This window comes from Ovis aries, chromosome 3, assembly GCF_016772045.2.
Source record: "Ovis aries strain OAR_USU_Benz2616 breed Rambouillet chromosome 3, ARS-UI_Ramb_v3.0, whole genome shotgun sequence".
Lineage (NCBI taxonomy): Eukaryota > Metazoa > Chordata > Mammalia > Artiodactyla > Bovidae > Ovis > Ovis aries.
This window is the reverse complement of record NC_056056.1, coordinates 207,961,709-207,989,242: the sequence shown is the minus strand read 5'-3', so window position 1 is coordinate 207,989,242 and position 27,534 is coordinate 207,961,709. Positions and strand designations below refer to the sequence as shown.

Genomic DNA, 27,534 nt, shown 5'->3' with positions numbered 1-27,534 from the left:
CTTGGCTCAGTTCAAATACGTTTAGACGGGATTGAGCCCTTGTTATGTATCACGTCAGGTTCTTTTAACCTCACTGTCCTTAATTTTGCTGCAGCTACTGTGTTGTAATGGTAAAACTTCAGGTTTTCCTGCAGCCTCAACATCCCCACAAACAGGATGTGAGCTCCCCACCCAGGTGAGCAGGTGGGGAGAGTGATGAGTGTGATGAGACTAGCCCCGGACACAAATCCTCCATCTTGTCCTCCCCTGTGACCCAGTGACCTTCAAATGAACCCATGAAATCCTCACACCATTTCATAGTATAGCTACACCTGGACCCCGAGTATTGTCACTTCTCCACGGATCTTCAGTCTCTCTTTTGTGTCACCGCTGCTTCGTTGAGCCTGCTCTCTTGGCACCTCCCCCATGTACCCACCTGATAAAATTCTCTAGGAGGTCTCTCTAGGATCTGTGAATATCATAAACTTTGTTTTCCTGCACCTCTCTTCTATTGCTTGTTATAACTATAATTTTCTGACCATCTCATGAAAGAATACAACAAGCTGCCACGGTGAACCTAAATCACAGAGGTCCAACCCAGCAGCAGCACACGTATGAAACATTTGAGTTCACTTTCATGCCTCCTATGACATGTCACAGAGACTGGAGGGACCAGTGACTACAGATCTGGAGACTTTTTCTCCATGACCAAGTAACTCCTGATGTTTCTTTGAGCACCTAACGTTCGAGAAATCACTGGAATTCTCAGCCAAGAATGTACTAATGGATGCGACTTGTATTCTCATGTTATTCCCAGAAAGAGACTTTCTCCTGCTGGAAATCCCCTCCCAGATGAGACTGGACTTACCTGAGCACACTGCTCCAGCATCCTTGTCATGGGAAAGGCCCTCAGGATGATGGTCTTTAAGAGGAGGATAACTACACTGAGTGAGCATTGCCTCTGTCCCATTGCAATAAACATACTGAAACCAAATGGGGCCAATCCCTGATCCAAAATAAGCCCCTCGGGGAGCATCAGTGGCAGCTCCACACTTCAGCTGTCTGCACACCACCTGTGCCTCCTCCATGCTCCAGGTGTCATCATTCACCGTGCCCCATTCTCCTAGGTGCTTCACTTCCACTCTCCCCTCACAGTGGTGGGCTCCATCCTTCAACCTCACCTCCAGAACTGCAGAGGGACAAGGACACAAGACATTTTAGGAGGCTATGAAGTGGCATATTGGTAAGTATTAAAAAATGGAATATCTGATTTCTGAAAATGAACATGAGTTTGAGCAAACTCCATGAGATAGTGAAGAGGGAAGCCTGGCCTTCTGTAGTCCATGGGGTCACAGGGAGGTGGAAATGACTTACCGACTGAACAATGATAACTAGGCAAATGGAAATACCAACAGTTTCTTGCTTATTTGAAATGAAGCATAACCATGTAACCTGACTTATCCCATGGAGTGTGAGAACAAATAATGTCACTTTTACAAAGAAACATTTAAGAGTCAATATATTTTCTACTGAGGAAAATCTTGCAGTCTTTTGTTAAGATGGTAGCATAACTATATGGTGGGGCATTCAATAACCTGGTGGTGCTTGATAAATTATGATAAACAGAGACCTGGGAAAACTGAATACAATACATCATATGAGAAGAAAATAGCTATTAGCTAGTACGTTATAACCTGACTTACTTTGTCTATAGTTATAGGAAATAGAAGAAAATTAAGAAAGTGAAAATATTAAGATAGAGACTTAGCATATATTACTTCAAATTGCAAAGCAGTTACATTAAAACCTAAGTCCCTAAGAACATGAGAAGCAAATAATGAGTAAACTGAAGCCTCAACTGTTACTAAGAAAAATTGCCAATCTCAAACTCCATAATCAAAAAACACTCTTTTAAAGAATAAAGCCCTGGGAGAATGGCATTGAAACATGTATAATATCATATAAGAAATGAATCACCAGTCCAGGTTCGATACAGGATATAGGATGCTTGGGGCTGGTGCACTGGGATGACCCAGAGGGATGGTACGGAGAGGGAGGTGGGAAGAGGGTTCAGGATTGGGAACACATGTACACCTGTGGTGGATTCATGTTGATGTATGGCAAAACCAATACAATATTGTAAAGTAATTAGCCTCCAATTAAAATAAATAAATTTAAAAAAATAATAAATTTTTTTTAAAAAGAATAAATCCCTGGAAAGTGACTTCACCAAATTGATGATGTTGGAGGCAGGAGTTTCCATCCCCCCCAAAAAAGATCGACAATTAAGCAGTTATCTACAGACAGAAACAACTCTGGACAGATCTGAAATCCTCTTAATAAATTTTAGCAACACAAAGATATCATCATTTTTCCAGCATCATTCCATCCCCCAAGCCAGCGTCATTTGATGCCAAGAGAGTTCCCCTTGCCAGGAGCATCAGAGCAGGCTGAGAAACCAGGGTTCTGGCCTTGTGGGGCAACATGTGAAGGCTGTGTTTGAGTTTCTCCTCACCCAGACCCACAAAGCTGAGACACATATAAAGGCCTGGAATAAGGAAGAAAAGAAGGGGCTACCGCAGCTGCCACCCAACAGGAACAACTGCAGTTCATGGTGTCCTGCTCTGTAAAAGAATTCAGCAGATTCTGCCCCTGAAGAAACCAACGCTGCAGACCTCCTGCAGATTTAACCAGATCACCTGCCCCGGTAACACATTCACTGACATCAGATCCAGAGTGTCTCCAGCTTCACTTCCTCCAGAGCCCAGCAACAGCACTGGCAACAAGCTCAGTTTTCTGGTTGAACAAGTGCAAGTTGCTGTTCAGTCGCCCAGTCATGCTGCCTCTTTGCGACCCCATGGACTGCAGCAAGCCAGGCCTCCCTGTTCCTCGCCATCTCCGGAAGTTTGCCCAAGTTCATGGCCCTTGCATCGTCTGCAAGACACTAGTCTAAACCCACGGTGCTGACCCCAACACCATGTATGTGTTCATGGCTAGACCCTCCACTGTGCACTTGAATCCCACCAGCCTGTCACCTGTCAGCAGACTCCACTGCAGTGCACATGCCCAAGGAAGAGAGTGCAGCTATGGGAGAGCACACCGAGGGCTAGAGTCCCCCAGGCTGCCAGGGAGCCCTTCGATGGCCCAGGCACTTACTGCCTTCTTGGGTCTCCACCACTACATGTGTGTCTATAACTGGCACCTCCTCCACACAGGCTAAATCTGGTACCCCGAAAAACCAAAACAGAAAACAAGTTTGAGTAGAAGTACTTGTGGAAGAAATAGATTTCATACAAAAATTTCCCACAAAAAACTGCAACTTTCAAGGGTCAGCACTTCCACAGAGATCTGGAACAACTCCACATCGAGAGTTGTTAGCTCTGCTTGAGTTTCTGTGTTGTAATTGTCAAACCTCAGATTTTCCTTTTCCCTCAACATCCCCACAGATAGGATGCAAGCTCCCCACCCAGGTGAGCAGGTGCACCAGTGTAATGAGCCTAGCTCCTGCCACAAATCCCACATCTTGTCCTCCTCAGTGACCTAGTGACCTTCAAATGCTCCATTGAAAGCCCTCACCCTGTTCTTTCTGTAACATCACCCTGACTCTAAGCATTGTCACTGGTTCATGGGTTTTCACACCCATTTTGGGAAACTGCTTCTGGGCTGAGCTAGTGCTATTGGTACTTCCCCCATATACCAAGCTGATGATACTCTCTCCAGGATCTGTGAGTATAATGAACTATGTCTGCCGGCACCTCTTCTGTATCCTTTCTTTCAGTCACACTTGTCTGGCCATCTCATGAAAGAACATAACAAGCTACCATGATGAACCTAATGGATACAGGTCCAACCCAACAGTTGTACACGCATGAAACATTTGAGCTCACCCTCCCGCAGACCTGGGTTCGAACTCTGGGTCACAAAAGTCCCCTGTCAAAGGGAATGGCAACCCACTTCAGTATTCTTGTCTGGAAAATCCGGTGGATAGAGGAGCTTGGTGGGCTCCACTCCACGGGGTGGCAAAGAGTAGGACACAACTGAGCAAGTAAAACTTTCACTTTCTTCCTCCTGACTTCTGTGACATATTACAGAGACTGGAGGGACCAGTGACTATGGGTCTGGAGCTTTTCTCTCCAGGGCCAAGAAAGTCCTTTTTTGTTTGTTTGTTTGTTTTTGTTTTGTTTTTTGTTTGTTTGTTTTTGTTTTGTTTTGTTTTTTGAGCTTCTAACATTCACGAAATCACAGTGTGAGTGAAATCTTCACCCAAGTATGTTCTAAAGGCTGTAATCCATATGCTCGTAGTTAATCTGGGAATAAAACTGAAAGGTTTGCTGCAGGGAAGACCCTCCCAGACCAGACAGAACTTACCTGAGCAGACTACTCCAGCATCCTTGTTATGGGAATGGCCCTCAGGATGATGGTCTATAACAACAGGATAACTACACTCGTTGATAGCTGACTCCTGCCCTTTGCAGTAAATATAGTGAAACCAAATGGGTCCAGTTCCTGGCCCAAATTTAGATCTTTGGGGAGCATCAACTGCAGGTCCACACCTCAGCTGTCTGCACACCACACGTGCCTCCTCTATGTTCCAATTGTAGTCATTCACTGTGCCCCATTCTCCTTGGTGCTTCACTTCCACTCTCCCCTCACAGCTGTGAGCTCCATCCCTCAGCCTCAACTCCAGAGCTGAAAGAGAGACACAGACACAGGACACAGGAGATTTTAGGAGACAATGCAGTGGTATGCAATTAAATATTTAAAAAATCTTCTCTCTGAGGGGAAAAAACATTCTGGTGAATAGCATTTGTTGACTTCTGTAATACACATACTCCCACTGTGGCCAACTCTATGCTCCCAATGTGCCATCACTGAACCTGGAGCAGGAAGGGAGGTACCAGGTATTCGTCATGAGCCTGTAGGACCAGCTCCAGGGACACCACCGAGGACAGGCCTTCAGAGACTCTGGATGCTGCCCAAGGCTACTAGGGCCCAGCTTCCCCATCTCAGTTGCAGCTCATGGCTCAGGATCCAGGGAGGAATCCTCTCTCTCCTTCCCTATCCATAGGGAGCATCTCATCCAGCTTAGGAACAGAGGGCTGGGGTAACAGGCTCTAAAGTGTCCCAGTTATTCATGCCATCTGGTGTTCTTGCCCTTGTGTAATCCAAATACCATATTTGAAAAATATTGGCTGAGAATTTTGCAGAATTGATGACAGATACCAAGCCTTAGGATGAATAAGTGCAATAAAACTAAGGGAACACATATGAAAAGCTATTAATTTGTAGGCACATCACTGATGTAAACACCATTCCTGTTTAGTGATTAGTGAAGTTCTCTTTTCCTGAGCACATGGAACAACTAATGCTTTCTTGTCTATTTGAAAGGAAGCATAACCACATGTTCTGACTTATGCAATGAAGTATGATAACAAATGATGCCGTTTCCACAGAGAAACATTTACGAGCCAATGTATTTTTCCTGCAGGGTTGTGCTGAAGTGGTACAATAATAAGATATTGGGGAATTCATCAACCTGGGTGCTTAAAAAATTATCATAAGCAGAGGGCCTGCCAAACTGAATAGAACACATCCTGTGCAGATAAATTTGGGTTATTTGTTAATACTTTATAACTTAGCTTATTCTTTCTAAAATGATAAGAAATATCAGGAAATTGACAAAGAGAAAAATATTAACATAGGGACTTAGTGTGCATTACCTAAGATTGAAAAACATCTACACTAAGTTGCTCAGAATATGAGAAGCCAATATTGAGTAGACTGAAGACTTAGATGTGGTATAAAAATGCAAATTTAAAACTGTATACTAAAAACCTCTCTTTTAAAGAATTAAACCCTGGAAAGTGACATCATGAACATGATGATGTAGTAGACAACAGACTTTATCCCCATATAAACCTCAACAATTAGACAGTTATCCACCAACAAATACAGTTCTAGAGTGAACAGTAGTCCTCCTCAGAAATTTTAGCAATGCAAAGATATCATTTTGCCAGCATTCCATCCCCCAAGCCAGAATTATTCGATGCCAAGAGAGTTCCCCTTGCCAGGAAGGTCAGACCAGGCTGAGTAAACAGGGTCCTGGCCTTGTGGGGCAACATGTGAAGGTAGCTCTTCCATTTCACCTCACCCAGATCTGCAAAGCTGAGATACATATAAAGACCTGGAATAAGGAAGAGAAGGGGCTACAGTAACCGTCACACAACAGGAACAACTGCAGTTCACAGTGTCCTGCTCTTCTGTAGACAAGTTCAGCAGATCACACCCTTGAAGAAACTAATGCTGCAGACCTCCTGGAGATTTCACCAGATTACCCACTTTGTATGCACATTCATTGACATCAGACCAAGGGTATATCTACCTTCACTTCCTCCAGAGCCCAGGAAGAGCACTGGCAGTCAGCTCAGTTCTCTGGCTGAACGAGAGCAAGACACTAGTCTAAAGCTAAGGTGTGAGCCCAACATCATACATGTGCTCATGGCTAGACCCTCCAACTATGCACTCGAATCCCACCAGCCTGACACCTGTCAGCAAGCTCCACTGTAGTGTGCATGCCCAGAGGAACAGAGTGCAGCCACGGGAGACTACACCAAGAACTAGAGCCCCCCAGGCTGTCAGGGAGCCCCTCAACAAGCCAGGCCCTTGCTGCCTTCTTGGGGGCCCACCACTATATGTGTGTCTATAACTGGCACCTCCCCCACATAGGCTAACTCTGGTATGAAAAAAAAGAGAGAGATATCTACATAGTCTTATATTTGCTAAAGAAATAGATTCCATATTATAAAAATTTCTTATAGTCTGTTCTACAACCTCAAAAGGCCAGAACTTCCACAGAGCCCAGAAATGACTCCCACATAAAGATATAGAAGAGAAATCAAGAAGGATGAGAGCATGAAGGAAGTAGAACACAGAAACTGTGCTGAATATGGGACTTGACCTGAACCTTGATCCCCAGTCTTCTTTCATGCAATTCTTCCATCTTCATTACATCACCAGTTTGCTTCCTAGAAGCTGGGATGTCCTATTCCTAAGACCCAACCACCTCTAGTAGCAACTTTGCGGAGATATCCGATAATAACTTCCTCAGTTCCAGCCATTATGATGGTATTTATGTCCTGGACAGTTTATCAAACATTCTAAAAAGAACTGGGAACATCTCTGGCAAACACAGTGACCACCCAGTTACATTCTAGTTTAACCTTGCCTCAGGTCAAATACAGATAGATAAGATTGAGACCTTATTATGTATCATTTCAAATTATCTTAACTGCAGGGTCCTTAGTTTTGTTCTAGCTGTTGTAATTGTCAAACTTGAGGCTTTTCTGCAGCATCAACATCCCCACAAATAAGATGTGAGCTCCCCACCGAGGGGATCGGGTGCAGTAGTGCGATGAGACGATCCCCTGACACAAACCTCCCCATCTTGCCTCCCCTGTGACCTAGTGACATTCAGATGCACCAGTGAAACCCCCTCCCACCTTTTCCTTGTGTAACTCCACCCTGGTCTCCAGCACTGTCTCTTGTTCATGGGTGTCCGCTCCCTCCTTGTGGTCCTCACTTCTAGGTTGACCCTTGTCTATTGGTACCTTCCTCATTACCCATAAGATGATATCTGTCACTCTAGGATCTGTGAGTATAACGAACTATGTTTGCCTGCACCTCTCTTGCATCCCTTCTTACAGCTGCGCTTGACTGACCATCTCAAGAAGAAAACAAAAAGTGACTATGATGAACTGAATTCTTAGAGGTCCAACCTGGAAGTTGTACCTGCATGAAACATTTAAGGTCACCCCCCTGCCTCTTATGACACATCACAGAGACTAGAGGGACCAGTTACTATGGGTCTGGAGCTTTTCTCTCCAGGAACAAGCATGTCCTTATGTTGCTTTGAGCACGTAATGTTCAAGGAATCATTGTGTGAGTGGAATCTTCACCCAGGTACATTCTAAAGGCTGTGATCCATAGTCTCATAGCTACTCTGGGAATGAGAGTAGGGCTTTTCTCACTGGGGATGCCCTCCCAGACCAGACAAGACTTACCTGAGCAGACTGCTCCAGCATCCTGGTCATGGGAAAGGCCCTCAGGACGATAGTCTTTAAGAGAAGGATAACTGCACACTGTGAGCAGTGACTCTTTCCCTTGGCAGTTAATAGAATGAAACCAAATGGGGCCAATCCCTGGTCCAAAATAAGCCCCTCCAGGAGCATCAATGGCAGCTCCACACCCCAGCTGTCTGCACACCACTTGTGCCCCCTCTATGTTCCAGTTGTGATCATTCACTGTGCCCCATTCTCCTTGGTGCTTCACTTCCACTCTCCCCTCACAGCTGTGGGCTCCATCCTTCAGCCTCACCTCAAGAGCTGCAAGAGAGACACAGACACAGGACATGGGAAAGAGGTTAGGAGATCATGTAGTAGTATACTGACAAGCATAAAAAAAGAAGATTCTGATGTCTGAAAACAAACACTTGTAAACAGCACTTGCTGACTTCGGTGATATAAATATTGCCACCATGGCCAACGCGAAGCTCCCAATGTGCCATCACTGAACCTGGAGCAGGAAGAGAGGCACTAGGTGTTTCTCAGGAGCCTGTAGAACCAGCTCCAGGGACACCACTGAGGACAGGCCTTTGGAGACTCTGGATGCTGCCCTCCCTGTAGATGTGCCCAAGGCTTCTAGGGCCCAGCTTCTCTGTCTCAGTTCCAGCTCATGGCCCAGGATCCAGGGAGGAATCCTCCCTCTCCTTCCCTGTCCATAGGGAGCTCCTCATCCACCTTAGGAACAGAGGGCTGGGGTAACAGGCTCTCAGTGTCCCAGATGTTTCTGTTACCTGTGTTCACATCCTTGTGTAATCCCCATGCTCGAATGTACCTCGTATCATGCATCTAACAAAGGAAATTTGCCTAAGTGAAGTCACTTAACAGAGTAAGTTTCAAGATGACTCTGGTTCCTCCATCGATGATCTATCTTTCTTCCTCTCTTGCTTTAATGAAACCAGCTGCCACGTTGAGAAAATTTATGGAGAGACTCTCACGACAAGGAACGGAGGCAAGACTGTAGCCAACAACCAGCCAGGGACTGAGGTTCTCTGTTCAACAGTCCACCAAGTTCTGAATGCTGCCAACATCCAGGTGAGTATGTTTGGATGATCTCCATCCCCAGTTGAACCTTCAGATGATCACATCCTTATGAGAAATCATGAGTCCTAGGACCCAGGTAAACCATGTCCATTCCTGGCCCACTCAAAGTGTGAGATACTAGGTGTTTGCTGACTTAAGCTGCCAAGTTCAGCACTAATTTGTTGCACAACAACACATAACGGATATAGGACTTCTTCCAGAGTCAGAAGACATGGTGCGAACAAGCTGGAGGTTTATACTTGAGCCTTCTCTGCTTCATCCAGATGAGATTTGTTCCTGTGTGATCAGGCTTGCTACCGGGTCCCACTAGAAATTGGGACCCAAACCACCTCTCTCTGCCACATCAGGTCTCACCCAGTGTCCCAAGCTCCTGCCTTCCTGTTGGGAACTGAAAAGTGAGTTTACTGAGACCTTGAATCAGCTCCATTAGCTTTGAATTCAGGTCAGGAAGTAAGAGTTTTTCTTAGAATCTAACATGATGTGGCCCCTGGGGACCAGGCACACTGCTCTGGTCTCCGCTCTGCCCCATGTGCTCTCACTCTGGAAACAGAAGTGGTGCATCACAGAGGGAACATCTGGGAAAATGTTAAACTAGAGAAGATCCTGGCATGTAGATGGCTCAGGCCAGCGCCTACCACAAAATAGCACAGACTGGCTGGTTAAACAGCAGAAATTCATTTATTTTATCAGAGTGCTAGAAGCTAGTAAGTCCAAGGCAAAGTGCTGGCAAGGCAATGCTCATCCTGAAACCTCTTTCTTTGGCTTTCAGGCCACAGCTGTCGCACTGTGTGCTCACCTGGCCTTTCCTAGGACATGTGCACTTAGAGAAAGAGAGGGAGGCCTTTCTCTTCCTTTTCCTGTAATGTCACCTATTAAATTAAGGCCACATCCTTCTGACCTTAATCAACCTCAATTACTTCCTAAAGGCCCTGTCTCCTGCGGTCACTGTGGGGTTAGGTCTTCAAGATATACTTTATGGAGGGTCACAGTTCAGTCCATAGATTTGCAGAGGTTCATTCTCAGAAGGAAATAATGATAAAAGGGGAGGAGATGAAAGAGACAGTAGACACAGGGAGATGTCCTGTGATGCTTACTCAGATGTTTTAGAATCTGACACTGAAGCGACAGTAAAGGATTGAAATAGGATCCTGAAAGTTCATGAGAAGCTAGTTTTATTAATAATAAATTATCTATGGATATTGGTTCACGATGGCAGTATAAAAGGACATGTGTTCATATCCAAAAATGGACTGGCTGGGTGGACGAAAACATGTGCATGTATGCACCTCCACTTACCACGTCTCTCTATTTAACTGCCCGATTTGTATGTAATTATTTTATATTGTTAGGTTAATCATGTTTATATTATGGTTTGCAATTGTAATTATCTTTTTTTTTTGGTCTGGCTATTGATTGTGATAAACATATTTTGCTATTGTGATTATGTAGCTATTATTCATTTTAATACCACTGTTTCATGATCGGTCAACAGAAAGTAGTAGAATTCTGTATCACCAAAGCTACCATTTAAGAGAAAAATCTTAATCACTTTTTAAAATCCAGATGCACCTTAGAATTTATCTTGGAATTTTTTGAAAAATACAAGTGTCCAGGTCTATTTTTTTCTCCAAAGCTTCAGATGTAATTCTAGTGAGCATCCATGTTTAAAATAACTGGATTATATGGTCTTTTCCTAGTTTGTTTCACTTTTTCTATTTCATATTCAGTGCTCTCATTTCACTTAGTTTGTGTTTGCTGATTTTTCCATCTCTTTTTTTGATGTTCTGTCTGAAGCCTTTAACAATTGTAATGGAGAAGTTTATATATACAATGTATAATGTGGTAAAAGAATCCGCCTGCCAATACAGGAGATGCAGGAGATACAGGTTAAATCCCTGGGTGGTGAGGATCTCCTAGAGGTGAAATGGCAACCCACTCCAGTATTCTTGCCTGGAAAAATCCCATAAACAGAGGAGCCTGAGAGGCTACAGTCCATAGGGTGACAAAGAGCTGGACACACCTGAGCTACTGAACACAAGCCCATAATGTAATGTATGTATTTTAGAAAGCTTTTGAATTTTTGCTTAGTTAAAACATTTATGACATTTTGGTTCCACTTGCTTGACTAAATATGAATAGAATGCTAGATTTCTAATTTACATTCACTCAAAGATTTGATATAGCTCCATTTATTCTGGTATCTAGTATTACTGCTAAAAGTCTAGAAAGCATATTATTTTAGTGATTTTTAAAAGAAATTTGAATGAGGCTTGAAACTTCCAATCCAATCTGAAGATACCATGTTTAAAAAAAGGGAAATTAACCATGATGAACATAGATGCAAAAATCCTCAACAAAATTCTAGCAATCAGAATCCAACAACACATTAAAAAGATCATACACCATGACCAAGTGGGCTTTATCCCAGGGATGCAAGGATTCTTCAATATCCGCAAATCAATCAATGTAATTCACCACATTAACAAATTGAAAAATAAAAACCATATGATTATCTCAATAGATGCAGAGAAGGCCTTTGACAAAATTCAACATCCATTTATGATAAAAACTCTCCAGAAAGCAGGTATAGAAGGAACATACCTCAACATAATAAAAGCTATCTATGACAAACCCACAGCAAACATTATCCTCAATGGTGAAAAATTGAAAGCATTTCCCCTAAAGTCAGGAACAAGACAAGGGTGTCCACTTTCACCGCTACTATTCAACATAGTTCTGGAAGTTTTGGCCACAGCAATCAGAGCAGAAAAAGAAATAAAAGGAATCCAAATTGGAAAAGAAGAAGTAAAACTCTCACTGTTTGCAGATGACATGATCCTCTACATGGAAAACCCTAAAGAGTCCACCAGAAAATTACTAGAGCTAATCAATGAATATAGTAAAGTTGCAGGATATAAAATCAACACACAGAAATCCCTTGCATTCCTATACACGAATAATGAGAAAGTAGAAAAGAAATTAAGGAAACAATTCCATTCACCATTGCAACGAAAAGAATAAAATACTTAGGAATATATCTACCTAAAGAAACTAAAGACCTATATATAGAAAACTATAAAACACTGATGAAAGAAATCAAAGAGGACACTAATAGATGGAGAAATATACCATGTTCATGGATTGGAAGAATCAATATAGTGAAAATGAGTATACTACCCAAAGCAATTTACAAATTCAATGCAATCCCTATCAAGCTACCAGCCACATTTTCACAGAACTAGAACAAATAATCTCAAGATTTGTATGGAAATACAAAAACCTCGAATAGCCAAAGCAATCTTGAGAAGGAAGAATGGAACTGGAGGAATCAACTTGCCTGACTTCAGGCTCTACTACAAAGCCACAGTCATCAAGACAGTATGGTACTGGCACAAAGACAGACATATAGATCAATGGAACAAAATAGAAAGCCCAGAGATAAATCCACACACATATGGACACCTTATCTTTGACAAAGGAGGCAAGAATATACAATGGAGTAAAGACAACCTCTTTAACAAGTGGTGCTGGGAAAACTGGTCAACCACTTGTAAAAGAATGAAACTAGATCACTTTCTAACACCGTACACAAAAATAAACTCAAAATGGATTAAAGATCTAAATGTAAGATCAGAAACTATAAAACTCCTAGAGGAGAACATAGGCAAAACACTCTCAGACATAAATCACAGCAGGATCCTCTATGATCCACCTCCCAGAATTCTGGAAATAAAAGCAAAAATAAACAAATGGGATCTAATTAAAATTAAAAGCTTCTGCACAACAAAGGAAAATATAAGCAAGGTGAAAAGACAGCCTTCTGAATGGGAGAAAATAATAGCAAATGAAGCAACTGACAAACAACTAATCTCAAAAATATACAAGCAACTTATGCAGCTCAATTCCAGAAAAATAAACGACCCAATCAAAAAATGGGCCAAAGAACTAAATACACATTTCTCCAAAGAAGACATACGGATGGCTAACAAACACATGAAAAGATGCTCAACATCACTCATTATTAGAGAAATGCAAATAAAAACCACAATGAGGTACCACTTCACACCAGTCAGAATGGCTGCGATCCAAAAATCTGCAAGCAATAAATGCTGGAGAGGGTGTGGAGGAAAGGGAACCCTCCTACACTGTTGGTGGGAATGCAAACTAGTACAGCCACTATGGAGAACAGTGTGGAGATTCCTTAAAAATTGCAAATAGAACTACCTTATGACCCAGCAATCCCACTGCTGGGCATACACACTGAGGAAACCAGAATTGAAAGAGACACATGTACCCCAATGTTCATCGCAGCACTGTTTATAATAGCCAGGACATGGAAACAACCTAGATGTCCATCAGCAGATGAATGGATAAGAAAGCTGTGGTACATATACACAATGGAGTATTACTCAGCCGTTAAAAAGAATTCATTTGAATCAGTTCTGATGAGATGGATGAAACTGGAGCCGATTATACAGAGTGAAGTAAGCCAGAAAGAAAAACACCAATACAGTATACTAACACATATATATGGAATTTAGGAAGATGGCAATGACGACCCTGTATGCAAGACAGGGAAAGAGACACAGATGTGTATAACGGACTTTTGGACTCAGAGGGAGAGGGAGAGGGTGGGATGATTTGGGAGAATGACATTCTAACATGTATACTATCATGTGAATTGAATCGCCAGTCTATGTCTGACACAGGATGCAGCATGCTTGGGGCTGGTGCATGGGGATGACCCAGAAAGATGTTATGGGGAGGGAGGTGGGAGGGGGGTTCATGTTTGGGAATGCATGTAAGAATTAAAGATTTTAAAATTTAAAAAATAAAAAAAAAATTAAAAAAAAAAACAGGAAAATTAACATGTGATACAATATTTCTAACCAAAGTACAGATTTGTTCAAATTTTATGAAATTTTATGCTAGTGTCCATTATTTGTTTTCACAGATTGTTCAATATTTAGTTGCACTGAGAAGTTTCAGCTGAATTAAAAAAAATTCTGATTTTCTTTTCATTTTTTTCTGTTACAAATATTGTCTGATTTTCCTGGTTATGGCTTCTTAGATACACCCATTATTTAAAAGTGGATGCTTAATTTCTAATTAAGTAACCCCAATGTAACTTCAATTACATAGGATTTTTAGGGTATCATTGATGCTAATTTCTCATTTTGATATTAATTTCTCATTTAAAGGCTTTATTCTCTTCAGTCACTCTGTATTTTTTGAGTCTTTTAAGTTTTTTGAGGATTTCAATGGCTAAATCAAAGATCTCTCCTGGTAAATGTCACATTGCACTTGAAAATATGTGGGTTATTTTCATATATTTTTAACATAATTCCATTGTGATAAGAGAACAGACTCTGTGTATGATTCCAATACCTTTAGACCATAAAAGTTTTGCACCTTGTTTTATGCCCCTGGATATGTTCCAGTGTCTCCTGGTTTATAGTATCTGGAAACTTGAATAGAATTTGTATCCTGTTGTTGTGTGAAAACTGTGCAAATCTTAATTATGTTGAATTGGGTCATAGTGTTTTTCAGGTCTACTACATCCTTCTACATGTCTGTTTATTCATTCAATAAAGTTTTGAGAGTTTGATATTTAAACTTCAACTAAAAATCTTAATTCATCTAGTTAAAAAATGGTAAGATATAGTGGAACTATATGTGGGAGTATGTCAAGGCTGTATATTGTCACCCTGTTTATTTAACTTATATGCAGAGTACATCATGAGAAATGCTGGGCTGGAAGAAGCGCAAGCTGGAATCAAGATTGCTGGGAGAAATATCAATAACCTCAGATATGCAGATGACACCACCCTTATGGCAGAAAGTGAAGAGGAACTAAAGAGCCTCTTGATGAAAGTGAAAGAGGAGAGTGAAAAAGTTGGCCTAAAGCTCAACATTCAGAAAACTAAGATCATGGCATCTGGTCCCATCACTTCATGGCAAATAGACGGGGAAACAGTAGAAACAGTGTCAGACTTTATTGTTTGGGGCTCCAAAATCACTGCAGATGGTGACTGCAGCCGTGAAATTAAAAGACGCTTACTCCTCGGAAGGAAAGTTATGATCAACCTAGATAGCATATTCAAAAGCAGAGACATTACTTTGCCAACAAAGTCTGTCTAGTCAAGGCTATGGTTTTTCCAGTGATCATGTATGGATGTGAGAGTTGGACTGTGAAGAAAGCTGAGTGCCGAAGAATTGATGCTTCTGAACTGTGGTATTGGAGAGAACTCTTGAGAGTCCCTTAGACTGCAAGGTGATCCAACCAGTCCCTCCTAAAGGAGATTAGTTCTGGGTGTTCATTGGAAGGACTGATGCTGAAGCTGAAACTCCAATAATTTGGCCACCTGATGCGAAGAGTTGACTCATTGGAAAAGACCCTGATGCTGGGAGGGATTGGGGCCAGGAGTAGAAGGGGACGACAGAGGATGAGAGGGCTGGATGGCATCACCGACTCAATGGACATGAGTTTGAGTGAACTCCGGGAGTTGGTGATGGACAGGGAGGCCTGGCGTGCTGCAATTCATGCGGTTGCAAAGAGTCAGACATGACTGAGCGACTGAACGGAACTGAACTGATATGTAATTTTGTTGTATATTTTCTGAGTCTCCTATAAATGTGTTATCATACTCTCATAATTTAAAATATAAAATGAAAGAAGGTTTCAAAAAATAATAAAATTATCTATTGCGAGGCATGTCTTGTGCTGTTAATGCAGAAAAAAGTAAGAAAATGTTCCTGCTTTCATGTAGCTTTTACCTAGTTGATGACACAAACAAGGAAGTATGTGATTTCATTACTGTGTTAAGTTCCAGACCTCATAAGTTAAGCCCTCATAAGACTGGAACAAAAGGTCAGGGCAATCTAAGAGTAAATGGAAATTCATGGAGTGGGTAATCTGCATTTGCTCTGAGGGCTCTAGGTCATTCAGGAAAGTGTGTGGTATTTCTTGTGGCCCTTGGTGTGCAGAAGGGCTTCCCAGGATGTGCAAGTGGTAAACAATCTGTCTGCCAATGTAGGAGACATAATACATGAGTTTTTCATTCCTGACTCCAGAAGATCCCCTGGAGGAGAGCATGGCAGCGCACTCCAGTATTCTTGCTGGAGAATCCCATGGACAGAGGAACCTGGCAGGCTACAGTCCATGGGGTCACAAAGAGTCGGACACAACTGAAGCGACTGAGCATGCATGCACACAAGGTGGTAAGGAGACATAAATCAAATCGGAAAACCACACCCAGATGAGAATCCAGCAGAAGGCATTCTCCACAACAAGCTGGCAGGTAAAACAGGCAGGTTTTGCACAGAATTAGATTCAGAGTGTGAATCTCTGCATCGTCTAGGTAATATCTATTTCTGCACTTGTATGAAGGTGGCCCACTATTGATAATACCAAAAAACCATGAAAAAGTATCTATGTATTCCTTTCTATAGTAAATTACCTTCATCCAAGCTTTTAATTATCTTTATAAATACTTTTTATATAGAAATTGACCAGCATATTGTCAAAAAAGAAAAGTATATCAAGAAAATGGTCCATGAACACAACCAAAAGAAACAACTGAAGTTGAAGCAGAGACTTCTCATATTCAGTGTATCAGACACTAGGCTGTATATCTTCCACATATACCATATTTAAAGAAATAAAAACACTGTTGAAGGATCTTCAGAGGACTAAACAGTACACAGAAAAAAATTTTAAAACTGAGCTTCTATGAATGAAAAATATACTTAAAATTACAATGTTTGCATCAAATTAACCTCAGTAAAACATAGAATCAGTGAATTTTATAATGTCAGAAGAAATCATCAGGAATACTACTGCACAGAGCAACAAAAACATGAAAAATCCAGAGACAGAAAATGGAGCAAGATGTTTCAAATAAGTTAAACTGACATATGGGCATAAAGAGAGAAAAAAAGGCAGAGAAAGAGAGACACAAAGAAAAACAAAGAATTGAACAGAAGAAATAATTGAAAAACACTGGCTGAGCATTTTCCAGAACTGATGAACGATATCAAGCCTTAGAGTGATAAAAGGGGGCTACCAGTGGCAAAAAGGAAAAAAACTCAAGGATACACATAGATAGCAATTAAATTCCAGACACTTCAAGGGTGTAAACATCATAAATGTGTAGTCATATTTAAAATTCTCTTATTCTGAGTACGTGGAAATACTAATAGTTCTTTGCCTACTTGAAAGGAACCATAACCATGTAATCTGACTTATCCAATGAAGTGTGAGAACAAATGATGTCACTTCCTCATAGAAACATTAAAGAGTCAATATATTTTTCTAAAATAGCAAATCCTGCATCCTTGTAGTGAAGTAGTAGCATATTAATAATAAAATTATGAGGTATAAACAATATAGATACTTGAGTAATTATGATAAGTAGATCAAAAAAACTAAGATCATGGCATCCAGTTCCATCACTTCATGGCAAAAAGATGGGTAAAAAGTGGAAACAGTGACAGATTTTATTTTCTTGTGCTCCCAAATCACTACAGACAGTGACTGCAGCCATGAAATTAAAAGACGCTTGCTCCTTGGAAGGAGAGCTAGGACAAACCTACACAGTATATTAAAAAGCAGACACGTCACTTTGCTGACAAAGGTCCATCTAGTCCAAGCCATGGGTCTTCCCAGTAGTTATGTGTGAGTGTAAGAGATGGATCATAAAGAAGGCTGAGCACCAAAAATTGATGTTCTTGAACTGTGGTATTGGAGAAGACTCTTGAGAGTCCCTTGGATAGCAAGGAGATCAAATCAGTCAATCCTAAAAGAAATCAGTTCTGAATATGCATTGAAAGGACTCATGCTGAAGCTGCAATACTTCGGCCACCTGATGCGAAGTGCTGACTCATTGGAAAAGACCCTGATGCTGGGAAAAATTGAAGGCAAAAGGAAAAGGGAGTGGCAAGGAAGAAATGGCTGGATAGCATCACCAACTTAATGGACATGAGTCTGAGCAAACTCTGGGAGATGGTGAAGGACAGGGAAGCCTGGCCTACTGCAGTCCATGGGGTCGCAAAGAGTTGGACATGACCTAGTGATTGAACAACAGCAAAAGTAGAGCAAAGGTAATCAGGGGATATAAACCACTATGAGTGTTAAATCCCATAGCACTCTCAAATCTTTTTATTTTTAAATATATCTTAACTGGAGTTAATATGAAGACATTATTTTTCTTAAAATTATGACATTAGAAGCTCCAGTATCACACAAACTTCAACATCACGCAGTCCATTTTGTTTCAGATGCTGATTTATCAGAATAAGGCAAGGACTCCTGCAGTGTTCCCACGAGCTTTTCTGCATTTGAAACCATAATGAAGACATTGTGACAATAAGGGATGTCATTTGAAATGCTAAGAAATGGGTTCTCTTAAAACAAAAATTCCTAACTGAAGCTCAAATGCACTTTGAAAACACTTACTTTGATAGTAATACTGTAATAAAGAGGATGAAAGAAAACTTTGGAAGAGATGAACAGGTTTATGGCATAGATTGTTTTCATGGTTTCACAAATGTATACTGATCACCAAATTCATCAGGGGTAAATACTAACTATGTACAGTTTTTGTAGGTCAACTTTACATCAATTAAGTAGCTTTCACAAAGGAAATAATTGTTTTCTTAGCAACTTCAAGAGCATCATTAAAGTTTTGCTAAAGGTGAGATTCATCAAACATGTTGATAACAACTGGAAACATCTCTGGCAAATACTGTGACCACCCAATCATTCTAATTTCCACCTGGCGTGCATGCTCAGAGTCATATCTGACTCTGTGTGACACTATGGACTGTAGCCCACCAGGCGCCTCTGTTCATGGAATTCTCCAGGCAAGAATACTGGAGTGGGTTGCCAGGGTATCTTTCTGACCCAGGGATTGAATGCATGACATCTCTGGCATCTTCTGCTTTGCAGTCAGATTCTTTACCATTGAGCAACCCAGGAAGCCCTATTTCCACCTTCAGTTCAGTTCAGTCGCTCAGTCGTGTCTGACTCTGTAACCCCATGAATTGCAGCACACCAGGCCTCCCTGTCCATCACCAATTTCCAGAGTTCACTCAAACTCACGTCCATCGAGTCCGTGATGCCATCCAGCCATCTCATCCTCTGTCATCCCCTTCTTTTCCTGCCCTCAATCCCTCCCAGCATCAGGGTCTTTTCCAATGAGTCAACTCTTTGCATGAGGTGGCCAAAGTATTGGGTTTCAGCTTCAGCATCAGTCCTCCAAATGGACACCCAGGACTGATCTCCTTTAGGACAGACTAGTTGGATCTCCCTGCAGTCCAAGGGACTCTCAAGAGTCTTCTCCAACACCACAGTTCAAAAGCATCAATTCTTCGGCACTTAGCTTTCTTCACAGTTCAACTCTCACATCTATACATGACTACTGGAAAAACCATAGCCTTGACTAGACAGACCTTTGTTGGCAAAGTAATGTCTCTGCTTTTGAATATGCTCTCTAGGTTGGTCATAACTTTCCTTCCAAGGAGTAAGGGTCTTTTAATTTCACAGGTGCAGTCACCACCTGCATTGATTTTTGGGAGCCCCCCAAAATAAAGTCTGACAGCGTTTCCACTGTTTCCCCATCTATTTGCCATGAAGTGATGGGACCAGATGCCATGATCTTAGTTTTCTGAGCTTTAAGCCAATTTTTTCACTCTCCCCTTTCACTTTCATCAAGAGGCTCTTTAATTCCTCCTCACTTTCTGCCTTGGCTCAGGTCCAATACATTTCTACAGGATATGGTTTTTCCAGTAGCCATGTATGGATGTGAGAGATGGACTGTGAAGAAGGCTGAGCACTGAAGAATGGATGTTTTTGAACTGTGGTGTTGGAGAAGGCTCTTGAAAGTCCCATGGACTGCGAGGACATTCAACCAGTCCATTCTAAAGGAGATCAGTCCTGGGTGTTCTTTAGAAGGAATGATGCTAAAGCTGAAGCTCCAGTACTTTGGCCACCTCATGCGAAGTGTTGACTCATTGGAAAAGCCTCTGATGCTGGGAGGGATTGGGGGCAGGAGGAAAAGGGGACGACATAGGATGAGATGGCTGGATAGCATCACTGACTCTATGGACATGAGTTTGAGTGAACTCTGGAAATTGGTGATGGACAGGGAGGCCTGGCGTGCTGCAATTCATGGGGTTGCAAAGAGTCAGACACGACTGAGTAACTGAACTGAACTGAACTGAACTGAGCCCTTATTACATATCATTTCAGATTCTCTTGACTTCACTGCCCTCAGTTTCACTTCAGCTTCTGTGTTGTAATTGTCAAACTTCAGATTTTCCTGCAACCTCAACATCCCCACAAATAGGTTGTGAGCTCCCCACCCTGGTGAGCAGGTGCACCAGTGATGAGGTGGTCCCCTGCCCAAATCCCCATCTTGTCCTCCCCAGTGACCTAGTTATATTCAAAATGCACCAACGGAATCCCCTAATGCTTTTTTGTAGTGTAACTACACCCTGACTCTGGGTATTGTCACTTGTCCATGGGTCTTCAATCTCTCCTTTGTGTCACTGCTGCTTCGTTGAGGCTGTCTCTTGTCACTTTCCCCATGTACCCAACCTGATAATACCCTGTATCTTTGAACATAATAAGCTGTATTTGCCTGAACTTCTCCTCTAACCCCTCTTGTAGCCACACATGTCTGAACATATCATGAAAGAATACAACAGGCTATCATGATGAGGTCCAACACAGCAGTTGTACCTAAATGAAGCATTTGGGCTCAGCCTCCTGCCTCCTAGGCTTCCCTGTTGGCTCAGATGGTAAAGAATCTGCCTGCATTGTGGGAGACTCAGGTTCAATGCCTGGGTCAGGAAGATCCCCTGAAGAAAGGCACGGCAACCGTTCCAGTATTCTTTCCTGGAGTATTCGATGGACAGAGGAGCCTGGCGGGCTACAGGTCCATAGGGTCAAAGAGTTGTACACGACTGAAGTGACTTACTTTACTTTTACTTTTTCCCCTGCCTCCTATGACACACAACAGAAGCTGGAGGGCCCAGTGACTATGGGTCATGAGACTTTCTCTCCAGGGCCAAGCAAGTCATCATGTTTTCTTTGAGCACCTAATGTTCAAGAAATCACTCTCTGACTGGAGTCTTCACCCAAGAATGTACTAAAGACTGTGATCCATATGCATATGCTATTCTGAGAAAGAGACAGAGGCTTTCCCAGCTAAATATCCCCTCCCGGACCAGACAAGACTTACCTGAGCAGACTGCTCCAGCATCCCCGTCATGGGATAGGCCCTCAGGAAGGTGGTTTTTAAGAGGAGGATAACTACACTCCATGAGAGAAGATTCTGTCCCATTGCAGTAAATATACTGAAACCAAATGGGGCCAATCCCTGGTCCAAAATGAGCTCCTCTGGAAGCATTAATGGCAGCTCCACACTCCAGTTCTCTGCACACCACAGCTGCTGCCTCCAAGCTCCAGTTGTGATCATTCACTGTGCCCCATTCTCCTTGGTGCTTCACTTCCACTCTCCCCTCACAGTGGTGGGCTCCATCCTTCAACCTGACCTCCCGAGCTGCAGAGGGACAAGGATACAGGAGACATTTTAGGAGACAATGCAGACATATAGTGGTAATATTTAAAAATGAAATCTCTGACTTCTGAACAAAAATCCTGTGTTCAGCATTTCTTGACTTCTATGGTATAAACATTCCCACATGGCCAACTCTAAGCCCCCAATGTGCCATCACTGAACATGAAGCAGGAAGGGAGGCACCAGGTGTTTCTCACAAGCCTGTAGAACCAGCTCCAGGGACACCACCGAGGACAGGCCTCCAGAGACTTTGGATGCTGCCCTCCCTGTATACGTGTCCAAGGCTACTAGGGCCCAGCTTCTCTGTCTCAGTTACAGCTCATGGACCAGGATCCAGGGAGGAATCCTCCCTCTCCTTCCCTGTCCATAGGGAGCATCTCATCCAGCTTAGGAACAGAGGGCTGGGGTAACAGGCTCTGAAGTGTTCCAATTATTCCAGCTTCCTGGTGTTCATGTCCTTATGTAATCCCCACACTCAAATGTACCTAGTAACATGCATCTAACAAATGAAATTTGGCAACAGGAATGAGATGTAATTTAAGAGATTAGATTTCAAGATGACTATGGTTTCTCCTTGTTGATCTATCTTGCTCTCCCTTTTGCCATAGCAAACTGAATAGAACACATCGTATAAGAAAAAAAAAATTGGCTGCTCATTAATACATTAAAACATAGCTTACTTTGGCTATAGTGATAAGAAATAGAAGGACACTGACAAAGAGAAAAATACTGAGACAGAGACTTATTTTATATTACCTCAAATTGCAAAATATCTGTGCTAAAACTGAAGTCACTAAGAACATGAGAAGCCAATGTCACGTAGGAAAAACCTTAAATGTGCTAAGAAAAATTGCCAATCTAAAACTATATTCAAAAATCACTTATTTTAAAAGAATAAAGCCCTGGAAAGTGACATCATGAAACTGATGATGTAGGAGACAACAGCTTCCTTCTCCTTCCTCAACAAAGATCAATTCCCTTGAATCTTTTTGTCACTTCCACTGTAAAGTCATAAGGGATTTCCAAATTCATCATTTTGTAAATATTAACAATGTACAGCTTTTGGCATGTCAGTCTTACCTCAAATAGGAATTTTTTAAAAAGAAAGGAATTCTTTGCAACCTCAAGAGTATCATGAAAGATCTGTTAGTGGTGAGATTGGAAAATATATTCCAGTTGTTATCAGAATGTCTGATGAATATTCCAGGGTATAAACCTGCCATAACAGTTGGAATTGAGGAAGATATTATCAAATATCACAGCAAGCTGGGAATGTCCTTGGTAAATACTGTGACTACCCAATCACATTCTAGTTTACCCCTTGGCTCAGGTCAAATACATTTAGAGTGGACTGAGTCATTATTATGTATCGTTTCAAAGTTCTCTTAACCTCACTGTCCTTAGTTTTGCTTCAGCTACTCTGTTTTAATCGTCAAGCTTCAGGTTTTCCTGCAGGCTCAACATCCCCACAAATAGGATGTGAGCTCCCCACCCCGATGAGCAGGTACACCAGTGTGATGAGAGTGCCACAAATCCCAAATCTTGTCCTCCTCTGTGACCTACTTACATTCAAAAGCACCAGTAAAATGCCCTCAGGTAGTTTCTTTCTATAACTTCACCCTGACCTTGTTATTGTCAATTGTTCATTGATCTTCACACCCATTTTGGCCTCCACTTCTGGGTTAAGCCTGTTCTATTGGCACCTACCCTGTATACTCATATGAGGATACTCTCCGTAGAAATTGTGAGTATAGTAAAGTAAGTTTGCCTGCACTCCTCATATATGCTCTCCTGTAGTCCCACTTGTTTGACCACCTGATGCAAGAATGCAAGCTACCACGACGAACCTAATTCATAGAGGTCCATCCCAGTAGTTGTACCTGCATGAAACATTTGACCTCACACTTCCACCTTCTGTGACAGACCACAGAGATTGGAGGCCCCAGCGACTATGGATCTCTAGTTTTTTCTCCCGGTCCAAGCAAGTCTTTATGCTCTTCTGAGCACCTAATGTTCAAGAAATCATTGTGTGAGTGGAATCTTCAAAGAAGTATGTTCTAAGGACTGTGATCCATGTGCTCATAGTTTCTCTGGGAATAAAACTGAAAGATTTCCTACTGGGAATCTCCTCCCAGACCAGATAAGACTTACCTGAGCAGATTGCTCCAGCATCCCTGTTATGGGAATAGCCCTCAGTACGATGGTCTTTAAGAGGAGGATAACTGCACTCGGTGATAACTGACTCCTGCCCTTTGCAGTAAATATAATGAAACCAAATGGGTCCAATTCCTGGTCCAAATTTAGACGCTTTGGGAGCACCAACAGCAGCTCCACACCTCAGCTGTCTGCATACCACATGTGCCTCCTCCATGTTCCAGTTCAGATCATTCACTGTGCCCCATTCTCCTTGGTGCTTCACTTCCACTCTCCCCTCACAGCTATGGTCTCCATTGATCAGCCTTAGCTCCAGATCTGCAAGACAGACACAGGCACAGGGCATAGGAGAGATTTTAGGGGACAATGCACTGGTGTGCTATTAAGTATTAAAAAAATCTTCTCTCTGAGGGGAAAGCTCTGTGAACAGCATCTGTTGACTTCTGTGGTATAAACATTCCCTCCGTGGCCAACTCTAAGCCCCCAGTGTGCCAATACTGAACCTGGAGCAGGAAGGGAGGCACCAGGTATTTCTCATGAGCATGTAGAACTGGCTCCAGGGATACCACTGAGAACAGGCCTTCAGAGACTCTGGATGCTGCCCCCCCTGTAGATGTGCCCAAGGCTACTAGGGCCCAGTTTCTCTGTCTCAGTTACAGCGCATGGCCCAGAATCCAGGGAGGAGTCCTCTCTCTCCTTCCCTGTCCCCTAGGGAGAATCTCATCTAGCTTAAGAACAGAAGGCTGGGTAACGGCCTCTAAAATGTCCCAGTTATCCCTGTCACTTTTTGTTCACATCCTTGAGTAATGCCAACACTCAAATGTACCTAGAAACATGAATCTACCAAATGGAATTTGGCAAAGTGATGAGATGTCACTTAGATTTCAAGATGATTCTGATTTCCCCTTCTTAACCTGTCTTGGTCTAATAAAACAAGATGTCATGTTGTGACCTACTTATAGAAACACTTGCATGACAGGGAATGGGGGCAAGCCTCTGTCCAACAGCAAACATGGACCGAGACTCTCAGTTCATCAGCCTGCCAAGGTCTGAATGCTGCCAACATCCAGTCAATTACATTTGGACAGTTAGCACTCCTGGTTGAAGCTTCAGATGATTGCATCCTTGTGAGACATCATGAGTCAGAGGACCAAGGTAAGCCATGTCAATTCCTGGCCCACCAAAGGTGTGAGATACTAGGTGTATGCTGATTTAAGCTGCCAAGTTCAGCATTAACTTGTTGCACAACAACATATAACTGATGTCGGACTTCCCTCCAGTGTCAGAAGGCAGGGGTGAACAAGCTGGAGGTTTACTTGATGTGACCTCTTTGTGTTCCATCAGGTCTCACCTAGTATCCCAGGGTCCTGTTTTCCTGTCAGGAACTGAGAAGTGATTTTTCTAAGACCATGAGTCAGCTCTAGTAATTTTGAATTTGGTTCAGAAAATTAGAATTTTTCTTATAATAACAAGATATGGTCCCTGGGGCATCATTAACACTGCTCAGGTCTAAACCCCACCCCATGTGCTCTCACTCTGGTAACAAAAGTGGTACATCACAGAGAGAACAACTGGGGAAATGCTGAACTGGAGAAGATTCTGGTATTTGGTCAATTCAGGCAGGTGACCACAAAAAGATACCACAGCTTGGATGATAAAACAATAGGACTGTATTTACTTATCACAGTTCTGGAGGCTGAGCTCAAGGTGCTTACAAGAATGTGCTCATTCTAGTTCTCTGATCTTGGCATACAGGCCATGCCATCACTGCCTTCTCACCTGACCATTCTCAGGACATGTGCACAGGGAGACAGGAGGATGGTCTGCCTCTTCCTGTTTTTGTAATGTCACATGTTGGATTAGGGCCACAACTGTATGGTCTTATCTAACCTCAGTTACCTCCTAAAGGCCAATTCTCCAATCCAGTCACTGTGGGGCTAAGACTTCAAGATATACATTTTGGAGGGAAACAGTTCAATCCATAGAGTTGGGGAGGCTTATTCTCAAAAGGAAAGAAAAAGATACAAGGTAAGGAGGTGAAGGAGACATCAGACGCAAAGAAACAGCCTGTGATACTTACTCAATTTGGGTGTTATTTTTTACAGTCAAACCCTGAGATGAGAGTAAAGGTTTGACAAAGTATCACGGAAGCACACAAGAAGCTACCTTTATGAATTCTAAAATTATTTATGGAAAGGCAGTGTAAGTGCTGTAAATGCAGAAAATGGTGAGACAATGACCCTGCCTTCATGTATCTTTTATGTAATTGATGAGAAAAACAAACAAGTACATGATTTAATTACTGTGATAAATTCCAGGAGATTATCTCAGTAACTGTCAGCTTGGTTATTGAGGGTATCTTTTCTGCTGAAAATAAATAAAATGGAATAAATTCACTAAAAATTATCTTAAAAGCATTAAAGACCTCACATGATGGCTACAAAAATTCAGGAGAAATCAGAAAACATAAAATTTTCACTGAGGTACAGGAACGTGGAATGCGGTTTTACCCTGACAGCACTAGGCCATTCAGGAAAATGTGTGGCTTTTTAATGGCCCTTGATGGTGAGGAGGTATAAATCATATAGGAAATCCACACCCAAATGAGGATCCAGCAGAAGGCATTCTCCACATGAGCCAGACACCATTTGAAACAGACCTGCTATTGCACAGAATCAGAATTAGGGTTTGAATTTCTGGATTGTCCAGGTAATATCCATTTTTGCACTTGTATGAAGGTGGCCCACTATTGATAATACCACAAAATCATGAAAAAATAAATATGAATATCTTTCTAGAGTAAATCACCTTCATCCTAAGTCTAAATTACCTCTACAAATAGTTTTTATAAATAAAGTGACCCAGTATAGTGTCATAAAAAAAGTACTCCAAGCAACAAAATGTCAAAACACAAACCAAGAGAAACTACTGAAGCAGAAACAGAGATTTCTCATGTTCAAATATCAGATATTGGCTATATATCTTCTACTATAGCATAGTTGAAGAAATATAATCTTCACAGACTGAAAAAATGCATACAAAAAGTTTAAAATATGATTTTTACAAATGAAAAATATGCTTTCTTAAAATTAAATGTGTGCATCAGATTAACCTCAGAAAAAGACAGATTAGAGAAGTGAAAAATAAGTCAAGAGAAATTATCTGAAATACTGAACAGAGGAGCAGAAGGATAAAAATACAAAAGAGTAAATTAGAGACAAAACATGGAGGGAAAAGTTAAAACAAGTTAAATTTAAATATGGGGAGGAGGAGAGGGTGCCTGAGACAAGGAGACACAAAGAAAGGGAACTGGCATATGCCATATTTGAAAAATATTGCTGAGAATTTTTCAGAATTGATGACAGATACCAAGACTTAGAGGCTTCCCTGGTGGCTCAGATGGTAAAGAATCTGCCCGCAATGCAGGAGACCCGAGTTTAACCCCTGAGTCAGGAGAAAGGCGTGGCAATCCACTCCAGTATTCTTGCCTAGAGAATCTGATGCAGAGAGGAGCCTGGTGGGCTACAGTCCGTGGGGTCTCAAAGAGTTTGACATGGTTGAAGTTATTTACTTTACTTTTTTTTCCAAGCCTTAGAGTAAGTGCAACAAAATTCAGGGGACGCATATTATTTAGACATATCACAGATGTAAATATC

The 27,534-nt window shown here is 41.9% G+C and overlaps 1 pseudogene; it reads right to left on the bottom strand.

The window, feature by feature from the left end:
- The window catches only part of LOC114112122 (antigen WC1.1-like), a 96,300-nt pseudogene that overhangs the window by 37,128 nt on the left and 31,638 nt on the right, over positions 1–27,534 (bottom strand).